The following is an 8,904-nucleotide window of genomic DNA, read 5'->3' as shown; positions in this document are numbered from 1 at the left end:
CACCCCGGCGCCCCGGCCACGTTTGCGCACGCGCCCAGACGCTCACCTACTTCCCGTCGTCCAGGGAAGGGAGGTGGCTCCCATAAGCGCGCTCGCTCGCCGTGGAGTCGCTGAGCTCCTGCGCATGCTCAGATTCCAACCAAGCCGGGAACCTGAACAAGGGTCGGGAGAGAGCTTCTGAGACAAAGTTCGGGGTTAACCCGTTGCTGCGGTGAGAGGCTTCAGTAAATAACAGCCGAAATACACTGAACAAACGTTCGTGATTCCCAGGAGTTAAGAAAAGAGACGCAAAAGCGGAGAAAATTTTACGATTTCTTCATCTTTTCAGCGCTGCAGTTATGTGTTCTAAGCATCTAACGAAAGCCTCTTTGTAAATACTTTTAAAAGACCAGAAAAATGTTAGTGTTGCTGCCTTAGATGTTACAGGTACAATGCCAACACCCAAGGGGCTTAATAAGTGCATGCATATTCAACTTTAGAGACATTTATGAAGTCTGTTAATGTCTTTATACAGTTCTTCCTACCTTTGGGTTTTTTGAAACAGAACCCATAAAGCCAATTTTGCAAATTGAGAAGCGAAAAGCACAGTTACAGGCAAGTTCTGTGGTGCCTGCTTTGTAAGAACTGGTGAACAACCTTGTGTTTTATTTTATTATTTGCAAGTAACAAAGCAGCCCACCACGTTTTATAATTACAGGATACATTTATGGGTGGATTCAAAGCTCACTAAGAAACTATTACTTTAAAGCATTGTTACATATGAGAGAAAAAAATGAGTTTTCAATATCTCTCTCACTGCAAAATACCCATTCTCTTTGAGAAAGAAGAGGTAGTTTAACAAGTGAATAAAAGGTGGTTCTCTGAGTGAGCCACCATTTACTCACTTGGGCAAATTACTTAGCCTCTCTATGCCTCAGTTTCCTCATCTGTACAATGGGGATAATATTAGTACCTGCCTCTTAAGGTTGCCAGAAATGTTGAATGAGCAAATATATGTAAATATCTGAGACTACATAAGTATTAGTGACTTGTTTCAAATGTCAAGGTGATCCCATAGACAAGCAGAAGATGTCACCTCAGGGAGCTAGGCTCAATGACTAGGCAGCATTTACCTTGATTATTTCCAAAACTCCAGGGTTTGGACCTAGCCTAGCAAGCTCAAGAAGCTGAACTTAAAAACTAACATCTATTGAGAGTTTATTATGTGCCAGCCCCTGTGTATTATCTCATTTTATTCTTACAATTACTTTTAGAGGTAGGTACTATTATTTTTCCTATTTTACAAATAAGAGAAACTAAGGCATAAAGGATTGTGTAGCTTGCCCCAGGTTACAGAGATAGTATTAACCAGGAATTGAACCCTAGTGGTTTGCTTCCAGAGAACACTGCTCTGAATTATACAGGGAGAGTATGCTATCTTCTGAGGCAGACTCCATGTAAACAAGCACACAGAAACAATGCTCCAAAATGTCAATATTGTCAATGTTAATTCACAAGAAGAAACACTAGTAAAGTGAAACTGAGATCAACTCAGACTGACCAGCACTTTACTGGCTGTAAACACTCTCTATATGAAGTCAAATGATGAGAGGATTGTTTGCTAAGCATAAAAATAGAGCATGAGTTATCTAATGTCAAAAACTGTTTTTCAGTTAAGGGTACCTAAGAAACCCATCTAACCCATCTTAACAAAAATACAGCTGTCATTTAATGAGCACTTACTATAAGGCTCGTCTGAACAAGTGTGCTTAGATCAGACTCCTTCCCTTGGACAGGCTTAGACAGATATTGCCAGCTGCCCTTGTTTTTCGACAATGACCATCCCCCTTCTATTCACATAGATTTTCTCCAAACAGAACAATATAGTGAATGGCTGTTTTTTTCTCGTCTGCCTTCTGCCTTTCTCTGATGACTACACCATTACAATCAAAAGAAGAAAATTCCAGTCCAGGTAATTGAGTTTACCTATATGGTATTCTGGCTATTGAACAGTTTCTTGAGCCTTTAGTGTGTCAACATGAAAATGTAATCATTTTAGAAAACAGAAAGAAAGTTTCTGGAACAGCAAAACAGAAGACTGTACCCTGAAACATGGTAACCACACCAAGCCATGACCATTCTTTGGCTCTGCCTGGGCAATTAGTCAACTTTACTAGGCATGTTACCACGACTACAGCACTACTTACCTTCCTGCATGATTTTGCTATCAGACAGTTTTCAGCTGTCCTTCCTAGGTCTTCAACATCTACAAGAACAGCCTTTCATCACTTGGCCTCAGAGTTCCTCCATCTTCTAAACTCCAAGGACCCTCTTGCAAACCCTGACTTCCATTCAATTCAACTGGGATTTATTGAGCATGGACTGTGTGTCCAGAACCTTGCTAAGGCTCCTGACAGACAAAGCTGAAGAAATCACGGTCCTCTTTCCTCAAGAAGCTCATACTGTAGCAGAAGAGACAAGCCCACGTGTGCAGCCAGTCATCACATACAGGAGGACATGTAGAGCATAGGGATTAAGACCGTGGGCTCTTAGATCAGCCAGATTCAAGTATAAATCCCAGCTCTTCCACTTCGTGACTATGGACAAATTCCTTATCCTTAAACTTCTCCATTTGTAGAGGAAGTTAACAGTACCCACCATGCAGGGCCATTATGAGGACTAAGTGAAATAATGCTTGTAAAGCATTTAGAACAGTCCCTAAGACACAGTAAACTCCATTACAGTTGTCCCTCGGTATCCTCAGGGGATTAGTCCCAGGACCCCTTCAGATACCAAAATACAAGGATATTCAAGTCCCTTATATAAAATGTCATAGTCTTTGCATATAACCTATGCACATGCTTCTGTATACTTTAAATCATCTCTAGATTACTTATAATACCTAGTACAGTATAAATGCCATGTAAATAGTTGCCAGTATGTGGCAAATTAAAGTTTTGCTTTTTGGAAATTTCTGGAATTTTTTCCCAAATATTTTCAAACTGCAGTTGGTTGAATCCATAAATGTGAAACCCATGGATATGAAGAGCCAACTGTATAACTTAGAAATCAAGAAGGTAGGCTCAGAAATCAGAATACCATAGTTCCAAGCCCAATTCTGCCACTTGCTAGCTGTATCATTTTAGTTGCTGAACTTCAGTTTCTTCACCCATCAAATGAAGATGACAATAGTAGAGTTGTTGTGTAGATAAAATGGTCTTATATATATAAGCATTAAAGACCCACAGTAAAGCACCAGGAAAAGCATATAACATGAAAATCTTACATGTCTCTCTGGTGGCCTGTATGCTCCTTTCCAGTTTGTCCCCTGCAGTGGTTCTCAGGGGCTCACCTACAAAACCTCCAGGAATCACTGGAGCACTGTATGGATACTACTAATTAAATAAAGGAAGTTGCTCAGTTGTGTGTAACAGAAGTCAGATCCAAAAGACTTAACAGAATCAACAAATGAATGATGTGTGGTCAATTAGAATTGAACAGGACCCCAGCATTCTAACTTGGATAACTTCTTGCCTGATGTAAATGAGAGTCTTGTCTCCATGGTAGAAATATGGAGGAGACTGAGATCCTGAATAGTCTATGGATGCTATAGTTAACAAAAAGGAGGCGTGCAGGAAGGGTACTGGATAAAATCTCTGGGTTTCAGTGATGAAGCTATGACCCCCAAATCTCACTGTAGAACCTATTTCTAGTGAACAGGCAGGACCATGTGTGAAACAGGATGTCTTCTTCTGCTTAGGCTCCCTTCCCCTGTGTTCCATCCAGTCCCAGGAACATAAAACAAAAGGAAGAAGCAAGAGGAAGACCTAAGAATCTACAGAGAAATTCTGAAGAGAGAACAAAAGGAGAAAACGAAAAAAAAAAAAAGAGAGAGAGAGAGAATCCAGAAGACCTTGCATTGGAAAAGGCAGTCTCATGGAGCCCCCACTCAGCTGCATAAGAATGGACCTTGGGTCTGGAACACTTCCTTACCAAGGGTTAAGGAGCCCACACAGACCGTGCCTGGTTTATTACCTTGTGTGGGAATATGTTTCCTTGTTTCAATCTCAATGAGTACTCTTTTGTCTCTGCTTAAAGCATGTGCCTCATATGGTACCTGACCAACCCCACTGTTATGACTGTCCTCTAAGGTGAGGGAACAGGGTTCCTTTCACTGCAGCATGAACAGGTGCAGCGCCTAGGCTAATTACCCTGTGTCAGCAGCAGGGAGAGACCCGCTAGCTATGGGGTGCCGATGCCATATTGAAGCTGAGCTTGCTGTGCCTCTTCTCTATGTAAGTTAAGTGCTGTCCCATCCAGGGCTTGACTGCATTGTTTTTGTTTTTTGTTTTTTGTTTTTTTTTTTGAAACTCCAATCAATACCAAGATGCAATGGGCAGACGTGTTTGGAGTTTTCCCCAGGATCGATAATTAGTGCATTGTACTCTGCCTGACACCATGCCATGTGGACACCAAAAAATTCTGTCCGTAAGGACTATGGCCAGAGGCCTCGTGGTCTAGGTCTAACCCACATTGGTCCTCTGCTCCCTTCCCAGGGATGAAATGAGGGAAGAGAGCATTGAGCTCCCCTTAGAGTTCGGAAGATGACAATAAACTAGAGAATGAGGGAATGAAGCAAGTTTTGATCTTTTCCATTTCAACAAATGTGTATTAAATGCTTATAATGTATTACACACAACTCCAGGAGACAATGGTGAACAAAAATGGACATGGTATTTATTCTCGTGAAGACTGTAGTTCAGGAGAAGAGAGAAAACTAGTGAAAGAATTATTCAGCTAAATGTAAATTTACAACAGGGATAAGAGCTGTAAAAGGGAAATACATGTTCCTCTAAGAGTATTTCATAGGAGGGCCTGGCCTGCTCATGGAAGTCAGGAAGAGAAGTGACAGATGAGCTGGAAGGAAAGGAAGAATTAACAAGGTAAAGGGAAATTGCTGGGAAGGGGAAGGGAGGAGAGGTGGTGCAGGCAGAGAAGTGCACAGGCTCAGTGGCAATCAGAGAACTGAAAGAAGACCAGTGTGGGCAGAGTGCACAGGACAATGAAAGGCTGCAGGAAGAAGTCAGACCCTGCTGGGGGTTACGGTTCACGTTAAAGACTTTGAGCTCTCCAGTGGAAAGCCAATGAACTATTTTCAACAGAGAGGTGACATACTAGACTTGCATTTCAAAAGATTACTCCAGCTGAGGTCTGGAGAATGGATTAGACTGTGGCAAGAGTATGCACATGAAGACAGGTCAACAGGTTATTTTGACTTCCAGTTTAAGGTGACAGTTTGAACTGTAGTTATTTTCACTCCTTTCAGAAATCCAAATAAAATATCAAAAAGGGAACTTTCAAAGGATTTCTGACAAGAATGAAGATGATAGGGTAGGAGACAACAGCAATAAAACTTTGCAAGCAGGAATGAGATGGATAGGTGATCGTTTCTTTTGTGAATCCAAGAGGATTCTGAATTGACAGTGGAAAAAGCTAAGAAGCAACCTTATATGCACCAAATAAGTCCTCAAAGGCTTAAGAGGCCTCAATATCTTCTGCTGGGGAAGGAAGTGAAAACAGAGTTGATTGAATATCAATTTACAAAGCACTGAAGACATACACCTAAGGCTCTTTCCTTCCAGTACAAGAAACCTGTCTCTCCCCCACTATAGCAGAAGATTGAAGGTTTATTCTCTGGAGAGAGTACGACTTAGGGACAATGGGTACAGATGAGATCAGAGGCTCTATGTAGAAAAGAAGGGCATCATGTGAATGATGAAACTGAATGATGAAACTCACACTCTTTTCCCCACTAAAACTGGTAACCAAGCTTAAATCCTTCAGGGAGAAGATTATTTCAGGGGAATTCGATCAGCACAACAGGGGGGAAACTACTATGTAAGTGTGGGGGAAGACTAAAGACATTTTCAGATATCCAAGGTCTCTAAAATTTCCATCTTATGACCCCTCTCAGGAAGCTGCTGGAGTATATGCTCTGCCCAAAGAAAGAAGTAAACCAGGAAATAAGAGGATATACAATCCACTAAGCCTGAGATCTCTCTTTTCCTCTTCCATCTTAATAGAGTGCATATTCTCTTCAATCTTGGTTTACTCCCCTGAGGAGAGATCACATACTATAGTGGTTAAGAACATGGATGCCTGAGGCAACAAAAACAAAAATAAACCAGTGGGACTTCATCAAACTAAAAAGTCTTATGCACAGCAAAGGAAACCATCAATAAAATAAAATGGCAACCTACCAAATAGGAGAAAATATTTGCAAATCATATATCTAACAAGAGTAAATATCTGAAATATATAAATCACTCATACAATTCAGTAGCAAAAGCCCCCAAAAATCCAATTTTAAAAGGGGCATAAGATCTGAATAGACATTTACCCAAAGAAGACATACAGATGGCCAACAGGCATGTGAAATGGAACTAAACATCACTAACCACTCAGGAAATCCAAATCAAAACCACAATGGGCTAACACCTCACACCTGTTAGAATGGTTATTATCACAAAGACAAGAAATAAGTATTGGCCAGCATATAGAGAAAAGGGAACCCTTGTGCACTCTTGGTGGAAATGTAAATTGGTGAGCCATTATGGAAAACGATATGAAGTTTCCTAAAAAATTAAAAATAGAACTATCATATGATCTAGCAATTCCACTTCTGGGTTTTATCTGAAGAAAATGAAAATACTAACTCAAAAAGATATATGCACCCCCATGTTCACTGTAGCATTATTTATAATAGCCAAGATATGAAAACAACCTAAGTATCCATCAATGGATGAATGGATAAAGAAGTTGTGCACACACACACACAGTGGAATATTATTCAGCCACAAAAAATAATGAAATCTTGACATTTGCAATAACATGGATGGAACTTGAGGGCGTTATAGTAAGTGATAAGTCAGACAGCGAAAGACAAATACCATATGATCATATGGTCTCACTTATGTGTGGAATCTTTAAAAAAAAAAAAAAAAGCCAAACTCATAGATACAGAGAACAGATTGGTGGTTGCCAGAGGCAAGGGGTGAGCAAAATGGTTGGAGGGTGTCAAAAGGTACAAACTTACAGTTATAAAATAAATAAGTCATGGGGATGTAATGTACAGCATTGTGAATATAGTTAATAATACTGTATTGTATATTTGAAAGTTGCTAAGAGAGCAGATCTTAAAAGTTCTCATCACAAGAAAAAGAATTTTTAACTATGTGTGGTGACAGATGTTAACCAGACTTATTGAGGTGATCATTTTGCAATATATACAAATATTGAATCATTATGTTGTACACCTGAAACTAATGTTACATGTCGGTTGTGCCTCAATAAAAATAAATAAATAAAATAAAATATTTTCCTAAAAAAATAAGAAGAGAAAAGGAACACAGATGCCTGGATCCTAATACAAGTTCTTATTGGCTCTCTCTCTTCCTAAATTTCCTCATCTATAAATGGGGGATAACAGTATCTACTTCAAAGGGCCACTGTACAGATTAAAACCACTTGGAGGAGAACCTGGCCCATAGTAAATGTGTTAAATATATTGAAAGGAGATTCATAGTTCTGAGGAAGAATTGAGGATTTTTTTAAATGATAGCATATGATAACTAAAGAAGAAAAGAAGACACTCAAATAAGAGAAAGATAAAAATTGTGGTACGGTACATGACTCAAATGTGAACAGCATTTAAGTAGTCATAGTAATGTAAAAGTGATTACTACTCTAACTGAAAATTTAAAATAAATATATTAAAAAGATGGAGAGGTTCAGAAAATGTGATAAAAAGCCAATCTTCATCTTCCATAGCAGGCAGACAACTGATAATGCCTACAGCTGAAAAATTAAGTTTAAAACAGGCCATTGCAGTAATTAAGGGGTGGGGGAAAGTTGTATTTAGGGTGGCAGTGATGGCAGAGATTAAGAAAAGTAAAAGAATTCAAGGGATATTTGGGCAATAAAGTCAAGAGATATTTAAAAGATAAAAATCAAGAAGTCTTGCTAATGGACTGAAATGGGAAGTTGAAGGGAAGGAAGGCATCAAAAGTTACTCCTAGAGTTTTGGCCTTTATTACAGTTTGGATGATGTTGCCATTAACTGAGATAGAGGACACTAGAAGAGAGCAAGTTTGGGGGTGGGAGAAGGGATGGAGATCATGAGCTGTTTTTGGACACCTGGATTTAAAGATACTCCATTCCACCCAAATGGAGTTTTTCAAGAAAACAGTGGAAATACTGATTCAGAGCTCAGAAAAATTATTTGGCCTGGATATACATATATATGTGAGTCATCTACAAAAAGTGGTCATTGAAGTCATGGACATGACTTTCCCTAGGAGGAAAACCAAAGAATGAGAAGAGTCAAAAGTCTAGGAGTGAGCCCTCAGGGATTCCACATTTAATAGCCAAGTAAAGGAGTCTGGGCCTACAAAGGGCGGAGAGCAGGAATAACCAGAAAGTTTATTCTAAGAATAACCTGGAGGAAAACCAGGAGAGTGTTCCATCATGGAGGCCAAGTTCAGTTTGGAACATAATGAATACAAAGCAGCAGTTGTTTATATCTAGTTGTTTTTGTCTAAGAATCTGGAGATTGGGAAAAAGTGCAAGACTCACCACACAAAAGGCCCCAATTGTAGGATTTTGACCTAATTCCCCTTTTGACCACAACCTCCATTTCTGCACTTTGCATTTAGCCTTCATGTTCTTTGTAGTATTTTAGTTCATTAATCCCCTCATGGACTCACTTACCTTTCCCTTTTATTTGTTAATGCCCAGGAAAGCACATCCAGGGACTCAAGAGCACCAGTAAAGAATCAGGGTTAGGGCTTCCCTGGTGGCACAGTGGTTGAGAGTCCGCCTGCCAATGCAGAAGACATGGGTTCGTGCCCCAGTCCGGAAAGAGCT

The sequence above is a fragment of the Delphinapterus leucas genome, chromosome 17, assembly GCF_059928025.1.
Source record: "Delphinapterus leucas isolate spDelLeu-1000000601 "Yukka" chromosome 17, BTC_Dleu_Yukka2, whole genome shotgun sequence".
NCBI classification, from domain to species: Eukaryota; Metazoa; Chordata; class Mammalia; order Artiodactyla; family Monodontidae; genus Delphinapterus; species Delphinapterus leucas.
The sequence above is the reverse complement of the archived record's forward strand: the minus strand, read 5'-3'. Positions refer to the sequence as shown.